This window comes from Lissotriton vulgaris, chromosome 1_1 (assembly GCF_964263255.1).
Source record: "Lissotriton vulgaris chromosome 1_1, aLisVul1.2, whole genome shotgun sequence".
NCBI classification, from domain to species: domain Eukaryota; kingdom Metazoa; phylum Chordata; class Amphibia; order Caudata; family Salamandridae; genus Lissotriton; species Lissotriton vulgaris.
This window is the reverse complement of record NC_141685.1, coordinates 538,533,365-538,545,950: the sequence shown is the minus strand read 5'-3', so window position 1 is coordinate 538,545,950 and position 12,586 is coordinate 538,533,365.

Sequence of the window (12,586 nt, the reverse complement as noted above, 5' to 3'; positions counted from 1 at the left end):
GGGGGGGGCAGTGTTGTGCAGGGTTTTGTGGGCTAGGCAGAGGGCCTTGAATACAACTCTTTCCCTCACAGGGAGCCAATGAAGTTTTCTCAACGCTGGTTTAGCCGATGTTCTTGAAGAGGTGTTTGTGAGCAGGCGGGCTGCGGCATTTTGGGTTTTTTGTAAGATCTGGTAGGTGGCTTCCGGCGCGCCGAGGTAGATGGCGTTGCTATAGTCTAGTCTTGCTAGCACTAGACCTTGAATTAGCAAGAGACGAGACTGGAATGGAAGTAGGGAGAGTACCTTCCTACATGATCTCAGCAGCCCATAGCAGATGCCTGCAGTTTTCCTCGCCTGAGTCCGGAAGGTGAGGTCTGTCTCCAGCCACACTCCTAGACTCTTGACCTCTGTTTTGGGGGACGGGGGGTCGCCCATGCAGGCGGGCCAGATGTCAGGAGGGAGACTCGAGGTATTGTGGCCGAGGAGCAGGATCTCTGTTTTTGACCCGTTGAGCTTTAAGTCCGAGTCGCTCATCCATTGGTGGACGGTGGAGAGACAGTCACGCAGGTTGGAGGGTTTTAGCTTGGGGTGTGAAAGAGTCACCACCAGCTGGGTGTCGTCAGCGTAGCTGACGATTGTAACTCCGAATGGGGCGACCAGCTCCTCCAGTGGGGCCATATACACGTTAAAAAGCGTGGGGCTCAGTGAGGAGCCCTGAGGCACTCCACACTGGAGGGGGATTGAGGGGGAGCGGCATTCTCCTTCCCAAACTTGGAAGGAGCGTTGGGAGAGGAAGGATGTAAGCCATCTCCGCGCACTGTCTTGTATGCCTATGTTGTCTAGGCGCTGGGCTAGGACCTGATGGTTGACAGTGTCGAATGCCGCGCTGAGGTCCAGGAGGACCACTGCCACTGATCCTCCTGTGTCAATGATTTCCCTCGCTTTTTCTACAGCAACCAGGAGGGCGGTGTCTGTCCCCTGCCCTGGTCTGAAGCCGGTTTGGGAGTTTTTTAGGAGAAGGTTTGACTCCAAGAAGTGGGACAGCTGTTTATTTGCAAGTTTCTCTGCGACCTTCCCTATCCAGGGGAGGAGCGAGATGGGTCTATAGTTGGACCAGTCCATGGGATCTAAAGATGGCTTCTTCAATAAGCCTTTGACCACGGCCTCCTTCCAGCTTTGAGGGACTTCGCCTTGTGTAAACGAGGTGTTAATAAGGGCCGTGAGTCTAGTTACAATAGTCCGGGCGATGTTTTTTGTGAACCGGACGGGCACTAAATCGCTGGGGGCGCCACTTTTCGTGGCTGCTAGGGTGGATGCCACTTCTTCTTCCGTAAATGGTCCGAATGAGGTTAGGTTGGGAAGTTCGGAGGAGTCAGTGGGATTGTTTGACATGGGGGTACAAATCTTTGCTGATCCGGGGGTGGCTTGATTAGTAGCGGGTAGGGAGGAAAGGATTTTCTTTATTTTGTTATCAAAGAAATTAGCCAGGTTGGTGCATTTCTCCTCGGCTGCTTTGGGGTCCAGGGCTATCTGCGGGGGAGCTGGGACATGGAGAAGCTCTTTAAGGATGGAAAAGGTCTCCTTCGCAGAGCACGCGGAGTTCTTTATTTTTTCCTCAAAGAAGGAGCTTTTTGCACTGTGGAGGGCTTGTTTGTATGCCTTCATGGCTGTTTGGTAGGCGTTTTTGTTCGTCGCCGTTTTATTTTTCCTCCAAGTCCGCTCCGTTTTTTTGCACTCTTTCTTGAGGATGTTCAGGGCCGGAGTGTACCAAGGGGCATGGTTAATCCTTTTTACATGCTTGAGGGCGCATGTTAGTGGGACGAGGCTATCTAAGGGATTGGTGAGCCAACTGTTGAATTCCCTATCGGCGGTGTTAGGGTCAGTGGAGAGGGGACCGTCGGATTCCCTCAGCTTTACTTCCCATTCTTCTGGTCTTAGTTTATTCCAGCGACTGGTTAGAATCTTGGTTTTTTGTCTAGGAACCGTGGCGGACTGATAGGGCCAGTGCATGGGGACCAGAAAGTGGTCGGTCCATGGAAGAGGGGTGGGGTCTTGTGTTTGGAGATTTTCAATATTAGAGAAAACTGGGTCCAGGAGATGCCCTTTCTCGTGTGTGGGTTTCGAGTTCAGGAGCAGGAGGTCGGCTGCCATGAGGTCTGCTTGGAGATTGGCGGCCGTGTTATCTGCCTTGTCAAGAAAGTGGAGATTCAAGTCCCCTAGGAGGAGGAAGTTGGGCGTTTCTAAAGTTTTTGAAAGGATGTGGTCCATCAGCGTGCTAGGGAAATCACCTGTCGCGCCTGGTGGTCGGTATACCAGCAGACCCGATAATGAAGTGGTGGGGGAGATCTGGAGGGTGAAATTCCCGTTCTCGCAATCTTTTACCGTACCCTCGTTGATCCTACAGCTGAAATTGCTTTTATAAAGAATGGCGAGCCCGCCACCTCTACCAACCGGTCTATCCAGGCAGCAGATTTGATAGCCGGGGGGGGTTGCGTTGACCAGATCCGCACCGTTGCTGGGGGTCAGCCAGGTTTCGGTCAAAAATAGGGCGTCTAACGAGAGGGTTTGAGTGAGGAGATTGATCTCGTGCGAGTGTTTCGCTAGCGACCTACAATTCAGGAGGCCCAGCCGCAGCGTATGGCGTGGTTCCGTATTTTTGTGGGTATCGCAATGGGGGCATCCTGTGAATGGGGTGTCATCCTTAAGAATGAAGTCGCACTGAGGGTTTTTCTTAGTGTTCCAAAGACGGAGGGTATCCGGGGAGTAGGATAGGTGGGACTGTGATTTGGGCATAATGACTGGTCCTAGGGCCGGCTGGGCCCGGACGGGCCCAGACGGGCTTGCCTTTGGCGCGCCTTCGGCGCGCTGACGGCGCGCCCGCTGCGCCCGTCCGCTGCGCGTCCGGTGATTGCACATTTTTTATGGGAGGGGAAGGTGCGGGTGGGCGTGGCCTCGGGGTGGGCGTGGCCTGTCTACCTCGCCGTCAATGGCGGCCAATTGTTTGTCTACGTTGCAGCGAAGGTCGCTGTTCGGCGCTTCTGTCGCCTGAGTTCCGTGAAGGCAGGGGGTGAGTGAAGTTTTTAAAAGAATGCACAGAGTGAAAATACGCAATTACAATATTTTAAAAAACAAGAGGTCTCCCGGCTTCCGCCTCAGGAGAATAACAAGGTCTGCTTGGCAGCGCTGAAGGCAGCGTATTTATACTGTGGAGGGCGGGTGGGCGTGGCCTCGGGGTGGGCGTGGCCTGTCTACCTCGCCGTCAATGGCGGCCAATTGTTTGTCTACGTTGCAGCGAAGGTCGCTGTTCGGCGCTTCTGTCGCCTGAGTTCCGTGAAGGCAGGGGGTGAGTGAAGTTTTTAAAAGAATGCACAGAGTGAAAATACGCAATTACAATATTTTAAAAAACAAGAGGTCTCCCGGCTTCCGCCTCAGGAGAATAACAAGGTCTGCTTGGCAGCGCTGAAGGCAGCGTATTTATACTGTGGAGGGCGGGTGGGCGTGGCCTCGGGGTGGGCGTGGCCTGTCTACCTCGCCGTCAATGGCGGCCAATTGTTTGTCTACGTTGCAGCGAAGGTCGCTGTTCGGCGCTTCTGTCGCCTGAGTTCCGTGAAGGCAGGGGGTGAGTGAAGTTTTTAAAAGAATGCACAGAGTGAAAATACGCAATTACAATATTTTAAAAAACAAGAGGTCTCCCGGCTTCCGCCTCAGGAGAATAACAAGGTCTGCTTGGCAGCGCTGAAGGCAGCGTATTTATACTGTGGAGGGCGGGTGGGCGTGGCCTCGGGGTGGGCGTGGCCTGTCTACCTCGCCGTCAATGGCGGCCAATTGTTTGTCTACGTTGCAGCGAAGGTCGCTGTTCGGCGCTTCTGTCGCCTGAGTTCCGTGAAGGCAGGGGGTGAGTGAAGTTTTTAAAAGAATGCACAGAGTGAAAATACGCAATTACAATATTTTAAAAAACAAGAGGTCTCCCGGCTTCCGCCTCAGGAGAATAACAAGGTCTGCTTGGCAGCGCTGAAGGCAGCGTATTTATACTGTGGAGGGCGGGTGGGCGTGGCCTCGGGGTGGGCGTGGCCTGTCTACCTCGCCGTCAATGGCGGCCAATTGTTTGTCTACGTTGCAGCGAAGGTCGCTGTTCGGCGCTTCTGTCGCCTGAGTTCCGTGAAGGCAGGGGGTGAGTGAAGTTTTTAAAAGAATGCACAGAGTGAAAATACGCAATTACAATATTTTAAAAAACAAGAGGTCTCCCGGCTTCCGCCTCAGGAGAATAACAAGGTCTGCTTGGCAGCGCTGAAGGCAGCGTATTTATACTGTGGAGGGCGGGTGGGCGTGGCCTCGGGGTGGGCGTGGCCTGTCTACCTCGCCGTCAATGGCGGCCAATTGTTTGTCTACGTTGCAGCGAAGGTCGCTGTTCGGCGCTTCTGTCGCCTGAGTTCCGTGAAGGCAGGGGGTGAGTGAAGTTTTTAAAAGAATGCACAGAGTGAAAATACGCAATTACAATATTTTAAAAAACAAGAGGTCTCCCGGCTTCCGCCTCAGGAGAATAACAAGGTCTGCTTGGCAGCGCTGAAGGCAGCGTATTTATACTGTGGAGGGCGGGTGGGCGTGGCCTCGGGGTGGGCGTGGCCTGTCTACCTCGCCGTCAATGGCGGCCAATTGTTTGTCTACGTTGCAGCGAAGGTCGCTGTTCGGCGCTTCTGTCGCCTGAGTTCCGTGAAGGCAGGGGGTGAGTGAAGTTTTTAAAAGAATGCACAGAGTGAAAATACGCAATTACAATATTTTAAAAAACAAGAGGTCTCCCGGCTTCCGCCTCAGGAGAATAACAAGGTCTGCTTGGCAGCGCTGAAGGCAGCGTATTTATACTGTGGAGGGCGGGTGGGCGTGGCCTCGGGGTGGGCGTGGCCTGTCTACCTCGCCGTCAATGGCGGCCAATTGTTTGTCTACGTTGCAGCGAAGGTCGCTGTTCGGCGCTTCTGTCGCCTGAGTTCCGTGAAGGCAGGGGGTGAGTGAAGTTTTTAAAAGAATGCACAGAGTGAAAATACGCAATTACAATATTTTAAAAAACAAGAGGTCTCCCGGCTTCCGCCTCAGGAGAATAACAAGGTCTGCTTGGCAGCGCTGAAGGCAGCGTATTTATACTGTGGAGGGCGGGTGGGCGTGGCCTCGGGGTGGGCGTGGCCTGTCTACCTCGCCGTCAATGGCGGCCAATTGTTTGTCTACGTTGCAGCGAAGGTCGCTGTTCGGCGCTTCTGTCGCCTGAGTTCCGTGAAGGCAGGGGGTGAGTGAAGTTTTTAAAAGAATGCACAGAGTGAAAATACGCAATTACAATATTTTAAAAAACAAGAGGTCTCCCGGCTTCCGCCTCAGGAGAATAACAAGGTCTGCTTGGCAGCGCTGAAGGCAGCGTATTTATACTGTGGAGGGCGGGTGGGCGTGGCCTCGGGGTGGGCGTGGCCTGTCTACCTCGCCGTCAATGGCGGCCAATTGTTTGTCTACGTTGCAGCGAAGGTCGCTGTTCGGCGCTTCTGTCGCCTGAGTTCCGTGAAGGCAGGGGGTGAGTGAAGTTTTTAAAAGAATGCACAGAGTGAAAATACGCAATTACAATATTTTAAAAAACAAGAGGTCTCCCGGCTTCCGCCTCAGGAGAATAACAAGGTCTGCTTGGCAGCGCTGAAGGCAGCGTATTTATACTGTGGAGGGCGGGTGGGCGTGGCCTCGGGGTGGGCGTGGCCTGTCTACCTCGCCGTCAATGGCGGCCAATTGTTTGTCTACGTTGCAGCGAAGGTCGCTGTTCGGCGCTTCTGTCGCCTGAGTTCCGTGAAGGCAGGGGGTGAGTGAAGTTTTTAAAAGAATGCACAGAGTGAAAATACGCAATTACAATATTTTAAAAAACAAGAGGTCTCCCGGCTTCCGCCTCAGGAGAATAACAAGGTCTGCTTGGCAGCGCTGAAGGCAGCGTATTTATACTGTGGAGGGCGGGTGGGCGTGGCCTCGGGGTGGGCGTGGCCTGTCTACCTCGCCGTCAATGGCGGCCAATTGTTTGTCTACGTTGCAGCGAAGGTCGCTGTTCGGCGCTTCTGTCGCCTGAGTTCCGTGAAGGCAGGGGGTGAGTGAAGTTTTTAAAAGAATGCACAGAGTGAAAATACGCAATTACAATATTTTAAAAAACAAGAGGTCTCCCGGCTTCCGCCTCAGGAGAATAACAAGGTCTGCTTGGCAGCGCTGAAGGCAGCGTATTTATACTGTGGAGGGCGGGTGGGCGTGGCCTCGGGGTGGGCGTGGCCTGTCTACCTCGCCGTCAATGGCGGCCAATTGTTTGTCTACGTTGCAGCGAAGGTCGCTGTTCGGCGCTTCTGTCGCCTGAGTTCCGTGAAGGCAGGGGGTGAGTGAAGTTTTTAAAAGAATGCACAGAGTGAAAATACGCAATTACAATATTTTAAAAAACAAGAGGTCTCCCGGCTTCCGCCTCAGGAGAATAACAAGGTCTGCTTGGCAGCGCTGAAGGCAGCGTATTTATACTGTGGAGGGCGGGTGGGCGTGGCCTCGGGGTGGGCGTGGCCTGTCTACCTCGCCGTCAATGGCGGCCAATTGTTTGTCTACGTTGCAGCGAAGGTCGCTGTTCGGCGCTTCTGTCGCCTGAGTTCCGTGAAGGCAGGGGGTGAGTGAAGTTTTTAAAAGAATGCACAGAGTGAAAATACGCAATTACAATATTTTAAAAAACAAGAGGTCTCCCGGCTTCCGCCTCAGGAGAATAACAAGGTCTGCTTGGCAGCGCTGAAGGCAGCGTATTTATACTGTGGAGGGCGGGTGGGCGTGGCCTCGGGGTGGGCGTGGCCTGTCTACCTCGCCGTCAATGGCGGCCAATTGTTTGTCTACGTTGCAGCGAAGGTCGCTGTTCGGCGCTTCTGTCGCCTGAGTTCCGTGAAGGCAGGGGGTGAGTGAAGTTTTTAAAAGAATGCACAGAGTGAAAATACGCAATTACAATATTTTAAAAAACAAGAGGTCTCCCGGCTTCCGCCTCAGGAGAATAACAAGGTCTGCTTGGCAGCGCTGAAGGCAGCGTATTTATACTGTGGAGGGCGGGTGGGCGTGGCCTCGGGGTGGGCGTGGCCTGTCTACCTCGCCGTCAATGGCGGCCAATTGTTTGTCTACGTTGCAGCGAAGGTCGCTGTTCGGCGCTTCTGTCGCCTGAGTTCCGTGAAGGCAGGGGGTGAGTGAAGTTTTTAAAAGAATGCACAGAGTGAAAATACGCAATTACAATATTTTAAAAAACAAGAGGTCTCCCGGCTTCCGCCTCAGGAGAATAACAAGGTCTGCTTGGCAGCGCTGAAGGCAGCGTATTTATACTGTGGAGGGCGGGTGGGCGTGGCCTCGGGGTGGGCGTGGCCTGTCTACCTCGCCGTCAATGGCGGCCAATTGTTTGTCTACGTTGCAGCGAAGGTCGCTGTTCGGCGCTTCTGTCGCCTGAGTTCCGTGAAGGCAGGGGGTGAGTGAAGTTTTTAAAAGAATGCACAGAGTGAAAATACGCAATTACAATATTTTAAAAAACAAGAGGTCTCCCGGCTTCCGCCTCAGGAGAATAACAAGGTCTGCTTGGCAGCGCTGAAGGCAGCGTATTTATACTGTGGAGGGCGGGTGGGCGTGGCCTCGGGGTGGGCGTGGCCTGTCTACCTCGCCGTCAATGGCGGCCAATTGTTTGTCTACGTTGCAGCGAAGGTCGCTGTTCGGCGCTTCTGTCGCCTGAGTTCCGTGAAGGCAGGGGGTGAGTGAAGTTTTTAAAAGAATGCACAGAGTGAAAATACGCAATTACAATATTTTAAAAAACAAGAGGTCTCCCGGCTTCCGCCTCAGGAGAATAACAAGGTCTGCTTGGCAGCGCTGAAGGCAGCGTATTTATACTGTGGAGGGCGGGTGGGCGTGGCCTCGGGGTGGGCGTGGCCTGTCTACCTCGCCGTCAGTGGCGGCCAATTGTTTGTCTACGTTGCAGCGAAGGTCGCTGTTCGGCGCTTCTGTCGCCTGAGTTCCGTGAAGGCAGGGGGTGAGTGAAGTTTTTAAAAGAATGCACAGAGTGAAAATACGCAATTACAATATTTTAAAAAACAAGAGGTCTCCCGGCTTCCGCCTCAGGAGAATAACAAGGTCTGCTTGGCAGCGCTGAAGGCAGCGTATTTATACTGTGGAGGGCGGGTGGGCGTGGCCTCGGGGTGGGCGTGGCCTGTCTACCTCGCCGTCAATGGCGGCCAATTGTTTGTCTACGTTGCAGCGAAGGTCGCTGTTCGGCGCTTCTGTCGCCTGAGTTCCGTGAAGGCAGGGGGTGAGTGAAGTTTTTTAAAAGAATGCACAGAGTGAAAATACGCAATTACAATATTTTAAAAAACAAGAGGTCTCCCGGCTTCCGCCTCAGGAGAATAACAAGGTCTCTTGAACTATCTGTCAAAGAATGTGAGAGAATCAGACAAATGTACACAAGTGGAACAATTGACCTTGCATGCATCAAAAATTCAACACCTATACCTTTTTAAACTTGATAAATTCTGGTCATCAATATGGAACAAGGTGAACTTGGAGATGTTAACTCACCAAATATTGCTGGTGCTTCAGTGAACACTGAATTTACAATTATTGCAATTCGAATTATTGTGAATGAGGAGTTGGTGCCTGCAGAGAAATATTCAAAAGGTATGGGCTATATGGTTTAAGAAGTTAATTAACAGCAAACTGGAGGAAGCTGACCTTCATGTTGTGCCATGTGGTGGGTAGGTTATTCAAAATTGTTCCAATCAAATCATTGCACTGTCAAAGGACACATATGTTTTTATTGTGCTACTTAGATTTGCTGCAATGTTCATAAGTCAAGGACTGTCAGAGTTATGGATGCGCTATGCAACAGGTGAGATAAGACACTTAGGGCTAGATGTAGGTAAATTGGATTTACCGATTCTAAAATACCGAATTTTACCGATTCAGTATTTTAGAATTGGTAAATCCTATGTAGGTAAAAAAATCTGTAAAAAATACTGAATCGGTATGGTTCAGTATTTACCGAATCGTTATTTACCAATTCGGTTTTTGCCGTTGATTCCTATGGGCCTGGAGGCCCATAGGAATGAATGTTAATTACCGAATCGGTAATTACCTATTCGGTAAAATTGGGAAAAAGTCAAGGGTGGCAGGGTGGCACTTTGACACCCTGTTGCACCCCTAATTAGTGTTGGTGTTCACATGTGGCACATGTATGCCTGTCACATGGCACTGGTGTAAATGCACATTTATGCATTTACATAGGAATTCCTTATTTACCACTAACTAATAGTTGGTGATAAATAACAAATTCTTAAAACCCAGAAGCACTCTTTTAAATGCTTCCTACATCTCATTTACTGATTCGGTAAATACAGAATCGGTAAATGTTGATTTGGTAAATACCGAATCGGTACGGAGGAAAAGGCTTTTACCGGTCGGTAATGGCCGATTTCGGCCGTTACCGACCGGTAAAAGCCTAACTACATCTGGCCCTTAATCCCACTTCATATTCTGTACAAACAACTTGATCCAGAGAGGCCCAGTGTTCTAATCAAGACCATATTCTTATGGGTGATGAGCAAAATTGGAACAAATCATGAAGCTTTAACTGCTGAACTTGTGAAGTTTCTATAAGGATTTGCTAAGACAGAAGATGAATGTGATTTTAAAGACATAGAAAAATACCTTGTGCTTGTGTGGAAAACAAGTTCTGACTGTCAGACATTTGACAATCTTCGGTACAATGAGTTTAAAAGTTCAGCCCCACTGAGTGACCTTCCACCGATGTCATATTCTGTGCGTGGACACGTTAAAAGAGCGGTCTACTTGATCAGATGATTTTGAAATGTTTTGGATCATGCATATGTAAAGTAAGATCTGTGTGAATTATGGTTGGGAAGATATTGATGGGGTGCTAAATCCTACAAAATTTTTAATGCCTCTACCCTCAAAACATAAATGTACATATACTTGCAAAACCTGGGTTATCGATATGCTCTTCTCAAATGTTCAACAATCTGCAAATGTACCACAAGTGATTGCTGAAACAAATTAAGTGAACTAGGAAAATGTGTCTAAAACAGGAGCGATGAACATTATTTTTTTCATATTAAGATCCTAAACATTGTTTGGTGTAAAAATAAAAGGATTAAAAAACAATTATTTATTTTGTTTCTATATATGTCTCTCCTTCCTCTATTATAGCCACCGTTTTGGAAAATGGACGATAGATTGCTCTAAGGAGTTTTCTGTCTCTGTAAGACTACTTGGCACACAAACCTATGTTTTGACACCAAAATTAAGTATATAGGTCTCATATTTCCTGAAATATTACATCATCACTGCAACACATCTGCTATTTTAAAACATTTTATCCAGAAAAATTCAGCCCGGATCGGCAATGTTTACCCAAGCTAAATTACTTCTCTAATCATCCAAAAACACAAATCTAAAATCGAAATTTTTGGGACAATAATTGTTTCACAGAGGCCTATCAGGGGGCCGGAGTTATTTAATGGCTCGCATGCCCAATACATTGCGTAATTTTAAATTAAAAAAATAATTTTATTGAGCTTTTTTAACATATATCATAACAAAACATTACAACACACTCCAAGGCATGCGCCCCATAATAATTCTGGTAGGTGGTCTCAGTAACATCAATATTTGGAATGCAATACAAATCAACCAATAAACACAAAAAAAGAGGGTTCCTATAGGGAGGGGGGCTGTGGAGGGGGAGGAAAAAGGGAAGGCAGGGGGGAGGAAGAAGTTCTCTCTCACAAGAATATGTACAAGAAAAAAAGGGGAGAATATAAACCTCATACATGCCTCACGGTACACTAGAAAATCGCGTTCAGTGGTGAGTGTAGTACGGTGCCTTCAGAGATCGTTACAATAGGTTCTCTTCTAGGCATTCTGCGAGGGGTTTGGAAAGGGCAGCAATAGGAGTAGTGGGGGCTAATAGGGAGAGGGGACCTTGTTCCCTAACAGTGTGTAGAGAACCTGGGGAAGAGTGAGGGGATAGTTACTGCATCTGCCACAAGTAACAACGGTAGGCATGCCATATGTCTTTAGGGCTGGAGGTTGGGGACTGAAGCGTGGCAAAATTGTCAGTTTGTGTATCGCAGTACGCCATGCTACGCATCCACATGTCTTTCGTTGGGCTGATTTTTCCCCCCAGTGAACAGCAAGTTTCCTTTTCGCTAGCAGTAGTGCGAGGGCAACAAAGCGTCCGTGGCATACTTTTACGGTGTTAACTGTACCCAGTAAGGCCAATTTGGGCGAGGGAGGGAAGGGGGTAGCTATAATGCCCAAAATCGTTTGAAAAACATCAGTCCAATAAGGCACTATTCAGGGGCACACCCAGGTCATATGGGAGAAGTCCTCTTTGGGCGCCTGACATTTTGGGCATATGGGCGGCTTAGTGGAATCAAATGTATGCAGCTGGCATGGCTGACGTATGTCCTGTGCACAAACCTAAAATGGAGTGTGTGCCTATGGTTAGGGTGCATTGCTTAATTTAGTTGAATCTTTTGTCAAATTTATGGATAGTCTAGATTTAAAGACAGAGTTTAGTAAATAGCAGATAGTGGCTTGTGGTCCAAAGAGGAGCTAGTGATTATTAATCTTTTCACTCCTGTGCTCCCTCAATGAATCATTACTGGAACTGGGGCATCCCACTGAATTATTATTAGAATCCAGTGACATCATTACTGGAAGCCTAGGATCCCGGTCTAAGCATTTTGATGATCTTAACCGTATAACAATAGACAAAAAATACAGAAACCAGTATTCATCAAACAAATACACAAATAATTAATATATGTTATTGAATTTAATTAAAAAAAACATTTTAATTTTTTAATGGAAAGGTTGGAGCTTTTCTAAACTCAATTGAGGCCATTCATTGTCTGTACTATATTTTATATGATGCACTTGCTCTACTCTCACAAATCAACTTGAGGATACTAAATTCATTTAAAGCCCCCAGTTAAAAAAAAATTCATGTTTACAGAACGTTTTAACATTTTTCAAGTGCACCTTTTGCTTCTTTATTTATAAACACTATATTGATCTGTTACTATTACTTAATTTTCTCAGCAGTCACGGATGCCCTGAGTAGACTTTGCAGACCCCATGGGTCCCCAGACCACAGGTTAAGAGCCACTGCTCTAGCAAGTGGGAGCAAACATTTACTGGCTGTACACATCTCCATATCAGGGAGTCATGTTTGACTCCTCAGGCTCATGGGGCATGGATATTTCTACCATCTCTCTTAAAATATGTACAACTATTGGTGTGCTTCATAACCTGCCTTGGCCCGCTGGAAAAAAAGGCACTGAACCCTCTTTTGACAATATATAAGTCCCAATACATCCCTATAGCATGTTAGGGTTTGAGCGTTTAGGGTTACTCAAACAGCCACCCTCTGCAAGTAGGGGAAATCACCTATGTAGAGCTCATTACAACTCCCTCCAGTTCATATTTCATATGACATGAAGAGTTAGGTCACTCCATGGAAGATGTTATCAAACTAGCCCGAGTTTTACTATGGGTATCTATATGGACCAACCCTGATGCTGCT